The sequence below is a fragment of the Aethalodelphis obliquidens genome, unplaced genomic scaffold (genome assembly GCF_003676395.1).
Source record: "Aethalodelphis obliquidens isolate GAN/ISIS:26980383/991018 unplaced genomic scaffold, ASM367639v1 scaffold37, whole genome shotgun sequence".
NCBI classification, from domain to species: domain Eukaryota; kingdom Metazoa; phylum Chordata; class Mammalia; order Artiodactyla; family Delphinidae; genus Aethalodelphis; species Aethalodelphis obliquidens.
Window position 1 is genome coordinate 5180408 of NW_020837981.1, and position 18543 is coordinate 5198950.

An 18543-nucleotide genomic window follows, 5' to 3' on the forward strand; every position below is an offset into this window, starting at 1 on the left:
ATTCCATTGTATAAATACACCACTGTATGTTTATACAGTATATTGATAATTATTCTTTGGGGTTGCTTGGTTCTTATCTGTTACAAATAATGGTACTGTAAACATTCTTGCACATTTCTCTTGGTATTCATGTATATACATTTCAGGGATACATACTAATGAGTGGAATTGTTCCTCATAGGATAGACCATGATCTACTTAGCTTTAAGTAGTTAACAAATTTTCAGAATGCTTCACCATCGTACATTCTCCAAGCAGTGAATGTGAGCTGTAGGGCATCCACATCAGGTGATCATAAGCAGTTGGTACTAGTGACCATTCAATTTTAGTCCTTCTGATAGGTGAGCAGTGGTGTATCATTAAATTATGAATTTGTACGTCCCTAATTACTAATGAAGTAAGCACTTCTCACATGTTCCATGTCTTCTTTTGTGGAGAGCATGTTCAGTTCTCTTGCACATTTGTCTGTTAACTTGTTTATTTCTCTATTATTTGAATAAGTTCTTCATGTATTCCTGACACGAGGCTCTTTACAGTTATGTGTATTGCAATGATGGTATTCCAACTCCTGGCTTTACTCCACATCTACCAGTTTGCACTGAGTATCTTATAAGCAAGAGTCCTCTCTTATCCCTTATTTGTTTATTTCTTGCTTACTGGGTGACTCACTTAAGTATTTATCAATTATTGTTTCCCATGGCTATTTCCCCCCAAAGGTCTATAATATATTACTCTTATTAATTATTTTGGCTGTAAGATTGCTTCATATATGGCTAATGGTAGCCCCTGTGTTCTTGTGACATGCTGAATAGCTTCCTCTCTCCCTATTTCTTCCCCCCCGCCCCCCCCCCCACCACACACACACTCACATTTACATACACTTCCTTACCTTCTGGGGTGACAAGATCTTCAGGCTAATCTTATCCCTACACTGTCACATGTAGGATGTTTTATAATGACAATTATAATTTCATTCATTATTGAATAACTATTATGATATTCTACTTCTTGCCTCAATTTTGGTAAGTTCTACTTTTTGGCGTTAACACTAATTATATTAGCACATAGAATTTTAGTAGTAGTATATCTTTCTTATGAGTTTACATTTCAAAGCTATAAAGTGACCTGCTTTATATATAGGAATATTTTTCACCTTAAGTTTATTTTTCTGATTTTAATACATCTAAACTATTTTCTTTTGCTCCATATTTGTATGGCATATTTTTCCATATTATTTGTTTTAACTTTCTGGTTTTTGTGTTTTATATATTCTTTTTAAAGAAGAAAATGTTATATTTCATTGGCTCTGGCTTTTTAATTCAGCCTGACTCCAGTGGATGTGAACACTCGGCTTCTGACTTAGAATATATCACAGAAAGAATAATAGAGAACAGAACACCATTCATATTGTTAGTTTATGAGGTACATGCCCTCCTTGTTCACGTAATACTTTAAAAACTAAATTTATAGTCTATTTATTCTAAGCAAATACCTTGAGTAACCAGAAGAGTTCAGGCTATGGTTATGGAGGGTTCTTTTTCATTCTGCCCTAATTTTTGTTCGTCTCAAGGTTGAAAACCTTGACTATAAAACTCTTTGACTTGGAATCAAGAGCAAAACATTTTGAGGAAGGTAACACACCCTCTTCTTTGCCCATGGAATCCAAAATAAATAGACATTTACATTAAGAGCTCTGGTGTTAGGACTGCATAATTTTATTTTAACATGGTTGATATAAAATAATTTATATCAATTTTCTCCTTTTAAATTTTTTACTCTATTAAACTTTGGAAACTTCTAGGAAAAAATAATTAACTTATTGGGAGTACCTTCTAGAGAACCAGCAAGGATGTTTATTCCTGTAGGATGAAATAGATGAAAGCAACAACTTAAGAGTGAGCAGAAACGTAGTGGTGGAAAAAAAGTAAAGATAAAGTAAGCCAGAGTATTTTTAATTGCATGAGCTATTTGAAGTCATTAAAATGATGTTCTCTCTCTTACTAATCTACTGATTTGGTGTTTTACTACAGGACGGAACTCAATTTTATGCATAGAGGCTCGATGAGATCATATTTAAAATTCTTCAGCCTTAACAAAGAAGTGCTTTGTTTGCTAAATGGCTGGAATGGCATTAAACAACTACCTTTAAATGAAAGGAGGCCATTCCACAGTCACAGATGAGTATTTTAACAAAGAACAAAGAATGTTCTAAAATGAATTAGGCATTGAACCAGGTAAAAGTAATACAATCAGTTTAAAGAAATGCATACTTACTTATTCAAGGGCCATAAACCAGTCAATGTCTATGAAAACTGTTTAAATAGAAGCAGAGTAATGCTGCAACTCTGATTGGTTGTCCAGTCCTAACTATAGGCAACATTCTAAAGGCATCTCAACATGAGCCAATGTGGTGTTATTTCATTAGTGGATAGCATTTCTTTTGCATGAAAGACATGACATGGGAATCTATTACTATGCTGTGTAAATACTATGAAGTTAATACTAATTTATAAAATATGAATGCATGATTGATTTTAAGTACAGTAACTTATTACAGTGAAAGTGGCAATTACATAGGGAGAGTATATTAGGAAAAGACAGAAGCTCTAAGTATGCTGGAGAATGTAGAAAACTACCATAAGGAAAGCTGATGGAAAAAAAAACAAATTACAGTTTATTTGAGGACATTCTCTCAAAGACTGATTGCTAAAAATTTCCTATCAGAAACCCTGAAAGTAACAAAATATTTATAATGCAAAGGAGAGTAGATATTCTATACCAGCACCTATACCAAAATTGAGGCACAATGTGTCTGGAGAAATGGAATACAAAATAAAATAGCATGTATCAATTATACACCATCTGTTAAGTAGTTTGATAAGTATTTTAATTATATCATCTAATCTCACAAAGATTAAATATATAAGAAAGTAGTTCATATTCTATAGAATTATTGTACAGTTTTTATTCTAAAAATTATATTTTGTTGTTAAACATGTATAACCGCTGAAAAGAGTCTATTCCATATATATGTGCAGCTGTAATTACACATGCATTGTGATTAAATGATTGTGATCTTAAAGATGATGATGATGATAATAGGTATATAGATAGATTTAGTTTCTGTTTTTCCTTAACATAAAGTGGTATCTGACTTGATGTTCCCCACTCTTCCTATTCAACTATTTCACTAAAACAGATATTAAATGCAAAATAATGGGGATAAAAGCAAGAAAAGAAAAACTCAACGATGTCAAAACCAAGAGAATATCTAATATAAGAAAATGCAAGTCATCTCCTTTAATTTTTAGTCTAATTAACTGGATTGAATAAAAGCTACTAAAAAGGCATCTCATGAGACAAACATCATGTAAGGGACTATGGAAAGATAGTAAATACTCCATCCCTTATATTAGAATTACTAATCTTCTGTCAACTAGAAATATAAGCAGAGAGTCTATAGGAAGTCAGGATTTATCTAGATGGGAAAAGATGAGAAGGTAGAGAAACACACAGCAACAGGTTTAAAGGAAATAATAGACTGTACTACAGTAAGGCATTGATAAAATAAGAAAATGAAGACTGGAATATTATTGTACACAATATGGAGAAACTGGACTACAATGAGGAACACTGTAAAAATAAAAATTTCATATTTAAGTTGATAGATATAAGAAACAATAAATTTGGCATAGATAAATCTAGTTATTTTTTTTAAATTTTACTGATGGGTTATTGACATATAAAAATTGTATATATTTAATGTATATAACTTGATGAGTTTAGAGTTATATACATTATAACTCTAACTCACACCCATGAAACCATCACCACAGTCAATGCTATAAACATATCCATACTTCGAAAAGTTTCCTCTCGCCCTCCTTGGCTTTGTGTGTGTGTGTGTATAAGTTAAGGACACTTAACCTAAGATCTAACTTCTTAGCTAATTTTAAAGAATACAGTGTAGTACTGTGAACTGTAGGCACTATGCTGTACAGTAGATCTCTAGGACTTATTTATCTTGCATAACTGAAACATTGTACCCTTTGACCAACACCACACCATTGTCCTCTAACCTCAGCCCTTGGTAACTACCACTCTACTCTGTGCATCTATGGGTTTGAGTATGTTTAGATTCCTTATATAAGTGGGACTATGTAGTGTTTGTTCTTCTGTGTCTGGCTTATTTAAATTAGCATGTCCTCAAGGTGCATCCATGTTGTCACAAATGTCAGGATTTCCTTTTTAAGGGCTGAATAATATTCCATTATATATAAATAATATATATGTTTTATATATATATACAGGTTATATATACACAGATATATATATATATATATGTAAAAAATGCCATTGGGTTTTTAATAGGTATTGCATTGAATCTGTGTATAATTTAGGTAGTATGGACATGAACTCTTCCCATTCATGGACATGGGGATGAATATGCATTGTGGGAGTCCCAGAAGGAGCAGAAAAAGAAAAGGGGGCAGGAAACTTATTTAAGGAAATAATGGCTGAAAACTTCCCAAATCTGGGGAGGGAAATAGACATTTAGATTCATGAAACCCAAAGGACCTCAAATAATTAGAATCTAAATTGGTCTACTCTGAGACACATTATAATTGTCACAAGTCAAACACAAAGAGAATTTTGAAAACAGCAGGAGAAAAAGGATTCACCACATACAAGAGTACACCTAGAAGACCATCAGTAGGTTTCTCAGCAGAAATCTTATAGGACAGGTGAAAGTCGAATGATATGTTAAAAGTACTGAAAGAAAAATAAAATTGTTAAACAAGAACCATATACCTGGCCAAGCTGTCCTATCAAATGAAGGAGCCATAAAGACTTTCCCAGACAAACAAAAGCTCAGGGAGTTAGTTATCAGTAGGCCTTCCTTTTAAGAAGTGGTACAGGGAGTTCTTCAAGTTGAAATTAAAGAATACTACACAGCAAAATGAATGCATATGACAGAATCAGTCTCATTCTGATTCTTTCTAAGTAAATATATAGACAAAAACAGAATAATGGAATACTGTAATGGTGGTGTGTTAATCGTTTTAACCCTAGTATAATAATTGAGAAAGTATTAAGATAACTATAACTTAAAAAAATCTGTTAATGAATACTCAATACAAAGGATGTAAATTGTGACATCAAGAAGATAAGTGTGGAAGAGAGAAGTAAAACTGTAGACTTTCTGTATGTGATCAAATGAATTTCATTCATTTTTATGGCCAAGTAACATTCCATTATATATGTGATACATATATATCACTTCCTCTTTATGCATTCATTTGTTGATGGACACAGGTTGCTTCCATATCTTGGCTATTGTAAATAGTGCTGCTATGAACATTGGGGTGCATATATCTTTTTGAATCAGTGTTTTTGTTTTCTTTAGACATATATCCAGGAGTGAAATTGCTGGATCATCTGGTAGTTCTATTTTTAATTTCTTGATGAACCTCCATACTGTTTTCCATAGTAGCTGCACCAATTTACATTCCCACCCACAGTGTATGAGGGTTTCTGTTTCTCCACATCCTCACTAACATTTGCTATTTGTCATCATTTTGATGATTGCCACTCTGACAGGTGTGAGGTGATAGCTCATTGTGATTTTGACTTGCATTTCTACGATGATTAGTGACATTGAGCATCTTCTCATGTGCCTGTTGGCCATCTGTATGTCTTGTTTGAAAAATATCTATTCAGGTCTTCTGCTTATTTTCTTTTACAGGTTGTTTGTTTTTCCGATATTGAATTGTATGAACTGTTAATATATTTTGGATATTAACCCCTTATTGGTCATATCATTTGCAAATATTTTCTCCCATTCAGTAGGTTATCTTTTCATTTTGTCAGTGGTTTCCTGTCCTCTGCAAAATCTTTTAAGTTTAATTAGGTCCCATGTGTTTTTTGTTTGTTTTTTTTTGTTGGTTTTGCTTTCATTTCTTTTGCCTTAGGAGAGTAATCCAAAAAAATATTACTACAGTGTATGTCAAAGAGTGTTCTAACCATATGTTCTTCTAGCAGTTTTATGGTTTGAGGTCTTACATTTAAGTCTTTAATCCATTTTTAGTTTATTTATTTATTTAATTTTTGAATTTTATTTTACTTATTTTTCTATACAGCAGGTTCTTATTAGTTATCCATTTTATACATATTAGTGTATATATGTCAATTCCAATCTCGCAATTCATCACACCACCACCACCCCCGCCATGTTCCCCCCTTGGCGTCCATACACTTGTTCTCTACATCTGTGTCTCTATTTCTGCTCTTCAAACTGGTTCATCTGTACCATTTTTCTAGTTTCCACATATATGCATTAATATACGATATTTGTTTTTCTCTTTCTGACTTAACTTCACTCTGTATGACAGTCTCTAGATCCATCCACGTCTCTACAAATGACCCAATTTCATTCATTTTTATGGCTGAGTAATATTCCATTGTATATATGTACCACATCTTCTTTATCCATTCATCAGTCGATGGGGATTTAGGTTGCTTCCATGACGTGGCTATTGTAAATAGTGCTGCAATGAACATTGGGGTGCATGTGTCTTTTTGAATTATGGTTTTCTCTGGGTATATGCCCAGGAGTGGGGTTGCTTGGTCATATGGTAGTTCTATTTTTAGTTTTTTAAGGAACCTCCATACGGTTCTCCATAGTGTCTGTATCAGTTTACATTCCCACCAACAGTGCAAGAGGGTTCCCTTTGCTCCACACCCTCTTCAGCATCTATTGTTTGCAGATTTTTTGATGATGGCTGTTCTGACTGGTGTGAGGTGATACCTCATTGTAGTTTTTATTTGCATTTCTCTAGTGATTAGTTCTCCTGCCATCTTTTGATGTACTTCTTCTAGGCTTCTGGTCTGGTCCATACCCCACAAATATATACCTCCACCAGAAGTCAATTTTCAATTTTCTGCTTATAAAAGGCTATACACTCTTCCTATGAGATTGCAGGCATCTATTAATTTTTAAATTTTAATTGGGTCCCATGTGTTTTTGGTTTGTTTTTTTTGTTTATTGTTTTTTGCTTTCATTTCTTTTGCCTTAGGAAGCTAATCCAAAAAAATATTACTACAATGTATGTCAAAGAATGTTCTAACTATATTTTATTCTAGGAGTCTTATGGTTTGAGGTCTTACATTTAAGTCTTTAATCCATTTTGAGTTTATTTTTGTATATGGTGTGTGGAAATGTTCTAATCTCATTCTTTTACAAGTAGCCATCCAGTTTTCCTAGCACCCCTTATTGAAGAGACTGTCTTTTCTCCATTGTATATTCTTGCCTCCTTTGTCATAGGTTAATTGACCAGAAGTGTGGGTTTTTTTCTGAGCTCTCTGTTCTGTTCCATTGATCTATGTGTTTTTGTGCCAGTACCATACTGTTTTGATGACTGTAGCTTTGTAATATAGTCTGAAGTCAGGGAGCATGGTACCTTCAGCTTCATTCTTTTTTCTCAAGATTAATTTGGCAATTCAGAGTCTTTTGTGGATCCATATAATTTTTTGGATTATTTGTTATAATTCTGTGAAAAATGTCATGGTTATTTTGATACAGCTTGCATTAAATCTGTAGATTGCTTTTGTTAGTGTGGACATTTTCAAAATGCTAATTCTTCTAATCCAAGATAATAGAACAACTTTCCATTTCTTTTTATCATTTTCAAATTCCTTCATCAATAGTTTTCAGAGTATAAGTCTTTCACCTCTTTGGTTAAGTTTATTCCTAGGTATTCTTTCTGTTGCAGTTTTAGATAAATGAATTATTTATTTATTTAGTTTAAAAATTTACAGAAAAATAAAGGTATTTAAGAGGACTTTAGCCTCCATTTATTTCTCTTGTTTTTTCTTTATTTTTTCCTTCCCTTTTCTTCCCCCAATTATACTCTATTTCTTTAGTTTCAAGAACTCTATTCCTAGAGAACTCATCACCAGAATGAGAAGGGGCCAAAGATTAGTCTCATAGAAAAAATGAGGATCAAGGCAAAATTTTCATCATTTCAAAGAACCTAGTAAAACCTAACAAGAACTTATTTAATTAGTACCCTAATATATAAATATACATTCTCTGGAAGGACAAATATTTTAAAAATGAGATTGATAGAAGCACAAACATAAAAAGACAGCTGAGAAGTGAAAATAATCTAGTTTAACCATATGATTTTTACAAATGAGGAGTGCCCTAAGAAAGAGATTTTTTTTGTTCATTAATAGATTATTTATAAAGCCTGATTTAGAGCTCAAATCTTCTAACTTCAAATCCAGTTTGCTTGTTTATTTTTTTCCGTATGTCATGCGGTGTCTTTTCCCTTGTACTTCCCTACTAAGGTATTCTACTCCAGTAAAAATATAATTAAATATTTTGGAAATTTTCTATGTCATTATTTTTATTATACTTCCAGTCACAAAGTAGATGCATTATTCAGACCAGTTTCCTAGGATTGAAATTAATGTAACTTATATCTCTTTAGATGGGATCATATATCTTTCATAAAGGGGCCAGCCAACCATAGACTGTTACAGGACGAATTATTGGGAAAAATCATGTTTGTTGATCTATGGACCACAATACACAAGACTGTTTGTTTTAATGAGGGAGGAGTGATCTACATGCATTGTTGGGTGCTCTGCAGTGAGCTGAACCAATACATCCTTCTCGAAGGAAAAGGAAGAAAAATAATCTATCAAAACTGCTTGACAGCCACCTGATCAATGTGCCATATTTGTTTAATGAAGATGCTCTAGCTAGTCCAGTCATACTCATCTATTTTCCACACACAAAAAAATTTCCCAACTTTCCCTTTGACTTTAGTGGGGGCTGGGACAATTAATGTGCAGTCTAGGAGAGCCCTACTGCTGAGCAGAACTAATCAGGGAACTCTTTTCTGAAGATGCAGAATTCTGAGCTTGCCATGTCTGATTAAGGTTAATGGTAATCACGCATATCAATGTCATATTATTTGTTCTTCTGAACGGCCTGATAGTATTTGTATAAATAGCACTATCTAAAGGTTATAATCCACAGTTTGCATTTAAATTGAGGTGCATTTTTTTCAACAAGTTAAAAAAATAGACTTGGTAATATCTACCTCAATGAGAAGCTTTTTATTCGTGTTTATTATTTTTATCCAAACAGGCTGTTGTAGCAAAACTACATCCATTTTGAACAATGACATGGTTTTATTTTCTATTTTCTTGGGTCCTGTGGCAAGGAGACAGGGAAAGAGAGGAATGAAAGGTAGAATTTATTAAAAGCAACTTGTGATAGGTGCCATAGTAAGTGTCTTAAAATAGCAGTTCACTTACTCTTCATAACTGTGTAACAGTGCATCGTTTCCTTCCCCTTACAGAAATGGAAATAAGGTCTTAGAGAACTTAATTTATTGACAACATTCTCATAACTCTGAAATGTTAGAGCCAAGAGGAAAACAAAGTTCTGTTTAATCCACATCTCTCAGTGTTTGGATCCTGAATTAGACTATTTATATCAGGACAATCTGCTGGGGAGATGTTTCATTAGTTGTGTGGTTTTGGACAAGTCATCTTACGTTTAATGTAGCGATACTAAATCATGTATTTTCTAATCTATATGTCATTAAACCAATCCAAAGAAATCTCTGAGCCTTTTTTTTCTTCTGTAAAATGGGGATAATTATAATTTCTACCTCATAAAACCCTATGAGCTGGCATATGTAAAACATTTAAAGAATTAGCTGGCATATTGCAAGTCTATATAGATGTGGCAAGATTAAAGTTTATATAAGTAATTGGCAAGATTAAAGGCAATATAAGTCTGGTGTATAGCACAGCAAAAAGAATATATAGGCATTGATAATTTGGAGTAAACTGTGGCAGTGGCAACAGTAATAGCAGCAGTAACAGTTGAGTACCATATTACTATTATGTTAAAACTGATAGGCTAGTCTTGATAAATTAGGGGGTCCAATTTAATAAGCGTGGGAAGAACTGGTCAATAGCTGGTGGCAAGATTTGAATAGTGAATAACTTTTATAGTATACAAGTAACAATCCAGAATCTCTGGGTATACACTGATTGTTTAATAAATTCTTCCATTAGGTTTGAGACTATGAGTGTATCACAGTGCCTTAGTTTTACCTTTCTCCCAATTATTTTTTTTCACTTTGCTCTCAGGCTGATCTTTCACATATACAATTTTTATCATACTCTTCACATATTTCTGTGTCTTATGATGATGTCTTCACTGAATCTTTAAGACAGTTTCTGTTCTTCTTAAAACCTGCTTTTTTCCCTTTGTTTCTGGAAACTATCCCATAGAATAGATAGAATTTCTTTAAAAAAAAACTTAAATGATATATTGTATTTAAAATATAGGCATGTATAGTATGTCTACTGCATTTGACTCTGAAATTTTGTTAGGCAAAAAGAAAAATAGTCATGAACTCTCATACTGATTTAATAATGACTGTAATTGCGTATGCCATGCAGTGGGCTTCTTTCGAACTTCTGTATAATCACTCTGAGTCTTAAAATCTGGAAAGTAGTCTCCACGTGTGGATTTAATTTTCTGACTTACTTTCTGCTTCTACTAGTGTAACTTTACAAACAGCTGTGTCAGATTTGGTTTTCCACTTGTCTTGTGGAGCTGCTCTATAATAGTGCATTGGTAAAGAAATAAGATGCTAAGATAAACATTCATATCCTAGTACATATTCATATCCTAGTACTGATTGACCTCAGCAGGAAAATTTGTCCACACATTTTTAAAATAAAAAGCAGGTAGAAGATGTGTAAACTAAGTGGTTTCTTGTGAGATTGAAATAAGAATGAAGTTAAATACTCCTGCAGAACCATGGATAGTCTGAACATTTTAGTGTCTATTACAAGAGGAAGTGAAGTGAAGAATAGAGTTTAAAGTTGGAGAGTGGAAGGAGAGAATACACAAGTAACACATATTGCTGAAAATAAAAATCAATCCTTACATCAACCCTATTAACTAGGTAACATCATCATTCCTCTTTTATAGATAAGGAAACTGCAGATAAATTTGTTAAATAACTTGTTCAGAATTAAATATCTAATAAGTGGTGGTACTGGGTTTCCTGGCTCCTAGCACCATGCTCTTTACTACTACACCCCACTGCAATAAACAGTGCACACACACACAACAACAACTTATCTAGCAATACAAAAAGCATACAATACATTGTTATAAAATATAGAAGCAAATAGAAAAAAAAACTACAGTTGAAATCGTTGCCTCAGGATGTCATGCCTACAGTGTCAGGAGATGTGAAGGAGGGTTCTATTGTTTTAAAATACTAGTCTTTTGGTAGTATTTTATTTTTTATTTTTAAATTAAGACTTTATTTTTAAAATAAGTTTTACATTTACAGTAAAATTGAGAGTAAGGTACTGAGATTTCCTATATAGCCCCTTCCCCAAAACAGGCAGAGCCTTCCCCATTATACAAATGCCACAATGGGATGGCACATTGTTTACAGTTGATGAGCATACATTGACACATCACAGTCACCTAAAGTCCATAATTTGCATTACAGTTCCCTCGTGGTATTGTATATTGTATGAGTTTTGACCAACGTATAATGACACGTATCCACCATTGTAGTATCATACAGTTCAGTTTCACTGCCCCCAAATTCCTCTGTGCTCTGCCCGTTCACCCATTCACCCCATTCACTCCTTCCCCGTCTGCCCACAGAAGGCAGAGCACTGAAGGCAGGCGGTGCTCTGCCTTCTGTGGGCAGACGGGAGGAGTCCCCTCTCCTCACCCACCCTGAAACAATGGTCTCTTGCCCCTTAGGCAGGTCCAGAGTTTTTCCCGGACTCCCTCCCACTAGTTGTGGTGCACTAGCCCCCTTCAGGCTGTGTGTTTGCACCCAACCCCAGTCCTGTCCCTGGGATCTGACCTACAAAGCCTGAGCCTCAGCTCTCAACCCACACCCGCCCTGGCGGGTGAGCAGAGAAGCCTCTTGGGCTGGTGAGTGCTGGTCAGCACCAATCCTCTGTTCTGGAATCTCTCAGCTTTACCCTCTGCACCCCTCCCTGTTGCTGCGCTCTCCTCCGTGACTCCAAACCTTCCCGCCCCCCCCCCCCACTCCCCATCTCCGCCAGTGAAGGGGCTTCCTAGTGTGTGGAAACTTTTCCTCCTTCACAGCTCCCTCCCACTGGTGCAGGTCCCGTCCCTATTCTTTTGTCTCTGTTTTTTCTTTTTCTTTTGCCCTATCCAAGTACGTGGGTATTTTCTTGCGTTTTGGGAAGTCTGAGGTCTTCTGCCAGCGTTCAGTAGGTGTTCTGTAGGAGTTGTTCCACATGTAGATGTATTTTTGATGTATTTGTGGGGAGGAAGGTGATCTCCACATCTAACTCCTCTGCCATCTTGAAGGTCCCCCCTAAAACATAAGTTTTTAATTTGATGTGTACATATTTTTCTACATGAGTTTTAAAGACTGGAAATCTTACATATACATTTTTATATATATATATATATGTATATATATATGTATATATATACACACACACAAGCATCCATATATATTATAGTGTATAAACATATCTTATACATATCCATATGTTTTTTTCAGTGTCCAAAATTCCCCATTTAAAAGAAGCACTGTTGGAACTTCTGCTAGGAACATAACTGAGTGAGTCAGTATTACTCATTCGCTGCCTAAAAATCATCTAAAAGCAAATATCATTTTTTGTGAAACTGGGAGACAGAAAGAATCCACAGATTCCAACATCCACATAAGGGCTGCCAAAAGTATCTACGCTGGAGGAGTCCTCTTAGGAATAAGTAAGGACAAGAAATACAGAGGGTGGTGAGGGGATGAAAATGAAAAGAGATATAAGTGCCAGCCTTCATGTACTCCTGCAGTGGTGGGAAGCAAGGGTATTTCTTTTGGGTAACAGTGCTATGAAGACTGTGGTGATCAGGTTGGTGTAAAAAGTCCTCCTGTACCTAGGTTTTAATTGATGGAAGCAGAGAGGGAAGAGGAAAAAGTGCATAGTGCTAGGATGTAAACATTTGCTCTTCTTGAAGATGCACCTGGGTGTTATTACCTCTCCTACACCACCATTTATATAAAAGACATGCCTGAGAAATTCAAGTTCTTCCGTGGTCAGTGTTAAAGTAGGAATTGGCACAGCATTGATACAAAGACAATGTATGGGAAGAAAAGGAAAAGTATTTTTTTAAAGGTAAATAGCATTAGAGTTTCTACTGGAAAAGTTTGGCAAAGAGAAGGTAATAATTCTGTCAAAATATATCATCAATAATACAAGAAAATTTCATGACACATTGCCTTTAAGAAGGAAAGTTTAAAAAGCTAGATCTCAGGGCAGAGGTGATGGGAGAATAAAATGAGATGAAACATGAATTGGCAAAATTTAAGAAAGATGTAGAAATAAAATCATCCCAGAAATGGGGGAAGTGGGGAGTCACAAGTAATACAAGGGAAAATACACACTGTGGAAAATATAGCACAAAGCATATGGGATAGAAATGAAAAAAAAAACCCTGCAAAATGGGAGGAGATTAAGTTGGCAGAGTAGGAGGATCCTGAGCTCACTTTCTCCCATGGGGACACCAAAATTACAACTACCTACAGAGCAGGTATCTCTGCGAACAACCTGAAGACTAGCAGAAAAGATTTTCCACAACTAAAGATGTAAAGAAGGAGCCATAATGAGACTGGTAGGAGGGATGGAGATATGGTCCAGTCAGGGCACACAGACCCGGTTGCTGAGCCATGAGCAGGAGGGATATCACAACAGCAAGGTCCTCCCCTTACTGTGACGTTACAAGTCTCACCTTGGGCTCCCCAGCCCAGTGTTTCTGCACTTGGAAGATGAGCCCTGAAAACATCTGGCTTTGAAATCCAGTGAGGCTTACATTCAAGAGAGCCAGAAGGCTGGGGAGAATGTGGAGAAACATTCATGCGCTGTTGGTGGGATTGTAAATTGGTGCAGCCTCTATTGGAAAACAGTATGGAGAGTCCTCAAAACATTAAAAGTAAAACTACCATACAATTCAGCAATTCCACTCCTGCATATTTACCCAAAGAAAACGAAAACACTAATTCAAAAAGATTTATGCACCACTATGTTTATTGCAACATTATTTACCATCAACAAAATATGGAAGCAACCTAGGTGTCCATTTATAAATGAATGGATAAAGAAGATGTGGTCTCTACAGGTATTCTCGGAGATATTTCAGGTTTGGTTCCAGACCCACAATAAAGCAAGTCACAGAATTTTTTGGTTTCCCAGTGCATATAGTGGTTACATTTATACTATACTCTGGTCTATTAACTGTGCAATAACGTCATGTCTAAAAGAACAGTGTACATACCTTAATTAAAAAATGCTTTATTCTTAAAAAGTGCTAACCATCTTCTGAGCCTTCAGAGTAACATCAAAGATCATTGATCACAGATCACCATAAAAAAATAATAATGAAAAAGTTTGAAATATTGTGAGAATTATCAAAAGGTGACATAGAGACATAAAGTGAGTAAATGCTGTTGGAAAAATTGCTCCAATAGTTTCAGGATTGCCACAAACCTATTTGTTAAAAAAAAACAAAGCAATATTGGTGAAACACAATAAATGAGGTTTGCATATCTTTATGTACAATAGACTATTAGTCATAAAAATGAATGAAATTTTGCCGTTTGTGACACCATGGATTGATCTAGACTAATGCTAAGTGAAATAAGTCAGACAGAGAAAGACATATACCATATGATCTTACTTATATGTGGAATCTAAAAAACAAAACAAAAAGAAAACAGAGTCATAGATATGGGGAATAAATTGCTGCTTGCCAGGTGGGAGGGGGATGGGAGTGGGGAGAAATAGATGAAGGTGATTAAGAGGTACAGACTTTCAGTTATAAATAAATAAGTCATGGTGATGTAATATACAGCATAAAGAATATGGTCATTAATACTGTAATAACTTTGCCTGGGCACATAATGGTTACTAGACTTACCGTGGTGATCATTTCATGATGTATTTAAATGTTGAATCACTATGTTGTCTACTCGATACTAACATAATATTATAGGTCAGCTATATAGCAATTTAAAAAAATATGCAAAATTGTATGGAAAAGAGTTGGAAAGTGTTAGGGAGCTAATGATAGATACAGTGGACAGGTACAGGAGAACCAGCACACAGGAGAGTATTCTTCCCTAAAAAAACCCTGGAAAATAGAAGGTAACTAAAATGTAAAGTTATGTTAAAAGAACATTTAGATCTGTGAACTGTAAAGAGTTCACCATGTGCTAGGCAAAACTGATTCAGAGCAATCTGTCCTGGATATATCCTAGTAAATATACAAACCTTCAGAAATAAAGAAATAATAATTTGGGCAGCTAGGAGAAAAGATCATGCAACCTCTGATTCTTTTTTCATTAAATACTAAGAGACAGTGGTAGAATACCTTCAAGATCCTCATGGAAGTAAAGTTGATGTAATTATTTTATAGACAGTTTTCCAAGTACAGAGGCTGTGTATTTTTTGAACAAACAGGAACACAATGCTTACATTTAGTGTGATCCCACCTTGAAGCAACTACTAAAGCTTAAACTTAATCCAACAATGAAGTGCCTGCGGAAGATATGGCAAAAGGACTAGCAGTAACACTTCATTAATAGTACCAATGGGATAATGCTACAACTAGGAAAAGTACTGTAATAAGCATCATACACAGATGGACTTTTCATATTTTTCATGAGTGTCATAGGTGTTTTCCCATTAAAAAATAAAGTTTTATCCATATTATATATGGATATTCGTGTTATAAAAATGCTATAAAAATTTAACTAATGATTTTTTTAATATTCAAAAGTAATAAAGTTAGAGAAAATAATAATGTATTTAGTGTTTTGAACAAATGGTTTGAATGAAATATTAATGTCTCTAGTCAATTTTAGGTAAAGTTTATGAAACATTCAAACTGATAAATATGATAAAATTTATGGGTTCAAAAGCCTTGGTAGCAACTTCTTTATGACCTGAATCAATATTCTATTTTTACTAGATTTTCAAGAACAGTAATTTATCAAGGCAAAAAAATAGGGGGCAGAAAATAAAATTCACCCACTTCTGTTTTAATGTTGCAGAGACAGAAAGAAAAAAGGGCTTTCTCCCCCACTAGTTAAGAATCCCAAAGAAGAATGCTTTTAAAATATTTATGGATGTTCCCATGCTACCACTACCCACCAAGGGACATTATCAGATTTTAGGAGGAAAGGATAAATGCAGTCTTTTTAGCATTTTCTGTTGAGAATAAGCATACTGAGTCTCAGGAGAATAGATGGAAGTGGAGTTGCATGTTTAAGGCATAAGAGCCTGGGGAGCCAGAGAGAAAATAGAGATCTGGAGGAGTAGCAAATTTTCCCTGTTGCAATACGAATATTTACTAGAGGAACAAATACAGCAAGTTTCAGTTTGAAACATTGAATGATTGGGTCTGCAGCTATTTCTACTTACTCTGTCTTCCTGGCGCCCATCCAGTTGCATTCCAGCAAATAAACCATGAAGTAACGAATGTTTATGGAAGGGAATTAAGAGTAGCAAAGAAATAGATTGTGATTTTCAAAACCTTAAGCCCTAAGAGCACTCATGACAAAGGAAACCTGATGAATCAAAGGTAGGATTCCTACATCTATTTGGATAGAATGACCTCAGAATGATGTGAGGAGGAGAAAAGATAAAGGAGAATCAAGATTGAGTTGATACCATAGGCCCTTTGTCCTCTGGGCTTTTCCAGAAATCTCACAGGGATGTTATACGTCATTTCCCATTGTGGTTCTGGGAGAATGCAAGGCCCCAGGAGTTAAATATCTCACTTCGTGGTCTGTCATAAAGGGGTTGAAGTAAATTGCGAAGTTTTCTACTCCATAGTCTGGTGTAGGAGAGGTAGAACTCGTTCTGTGTACCTCAGTTCCCCAAAGGGCCATAGATGGCCCCATGATTTTTCCTTTTACTAGAACATAAAAACAAAGCTTTGAGCAGTGCATTGGAGTATGCAGAGAGGAACCCAAAACAAATGACCTCACAATAAAGATCAAGAGTCACTCAGTCATGTCCCAGGTGGATAGACTGCAAGCACAAGATCTGTCCAGGGAAACTGCCTGTCAGGGAGGCCAGCATGGGAAGAAGGTGGGCAAAGGGAAGCTTCCTTCCCTTATGCCTTAGCTTACGTGAGCTCGTACAATTTAAATGCTGTAATAAGCAAAGGAAGACAAGCTCCAAATTTACCTCTGTCAGATTCCTTCCATCGTCCAAACAGGGACTCATAATAGCATTATGTGATGAATATGAAATTGAAATTGCCATTTCTTTAGGCTAATAACAATTAAATATTGGCAATTTCACAGGGTTTAACCTAATACTTAAGATCTGTTATAGAAAAATAAAGTTGCATGTATTTTTAGGGAAAGCATTCTTAACTTTTATTTTGAAATAATTATAGATTCACAGAAAGCTGCCAAAAGATTACATAGATTCTCACGATCCCTTCACTCATTTAGATTTGCATTTGAAAAAATAATTGCATTTCCACTGTTTACAGAACACTTGTGTATTTGTGAACAATTTCTGCATAATTTTCTAATACAATAATCCTTTCTGGCAGGTTTTCTATCATTTCTTTACATGTGAAAAATAAAAATTAAGTTATACAGCTACTAAGTGGTAAACTTGAAAACAGAATTTATATCTGTTTTAACTTTTATTGAATTCTACAAGCACCAAATTAATCTAGAATAATTCTTTCTGCCCCTATTTTAAAAAATTTTTATTTATTTATTTTTGCTGTGTTGGGTCTTCGTTTCTGTGGGAGTGCTTTCTCTAGTTGTGGCAAGCGGAGGCCACTCTTCATCATCGCGGTGCGCAGGCCTCTCACCATCGCGGCCTCTCTTGATGCAAAGCATAGGCTCCAGACTCGCAGGCTCAGTGGTTGTGGCTCACGGGCCTAGTTGCTCCACAGCATGTGGGATCTTCCCAGACCAGGGCTCGAACCCGTGTCCCCTGCATTGGCAGGCAGATTCTTAACCACTGTGCCACCAGGGAAGCCCTGCCCACTTAACTTCTAACTATAAGAGTGGCTGAACAGATGCAGATCTAAATCTAAATTTTTTCCCATAGTATTTTCATTTTCTCTTACTTTTTTTTTTTTTTTTTTTTTGGCTATACGCGGGCCTCTTACTGTTGTGGCCTCTCCCGTTGCAGAGTACAGGCTCCTGACGTGCAGGCTCAGCGGCCATGGCTCACGGGCCCAGCCGCTCCGCGGCATGTGGGATGTTCCCAGACGGGGCATGAACCCGTGTCCCCTAGCATCGGCAGGCGGACTCTCAACCACTGTGCCACCAGGGAAGCCCCATTTTCTCTTTCTGATTTGTAAGAAGGATTTTTATAGTAAAGATTTTAGTCTCTTGTGTAATATGTCTCTTTTCTCAGTTTTTTCAATGTCTTTTTATGTTTGTTTATAATCATTTGGAATGA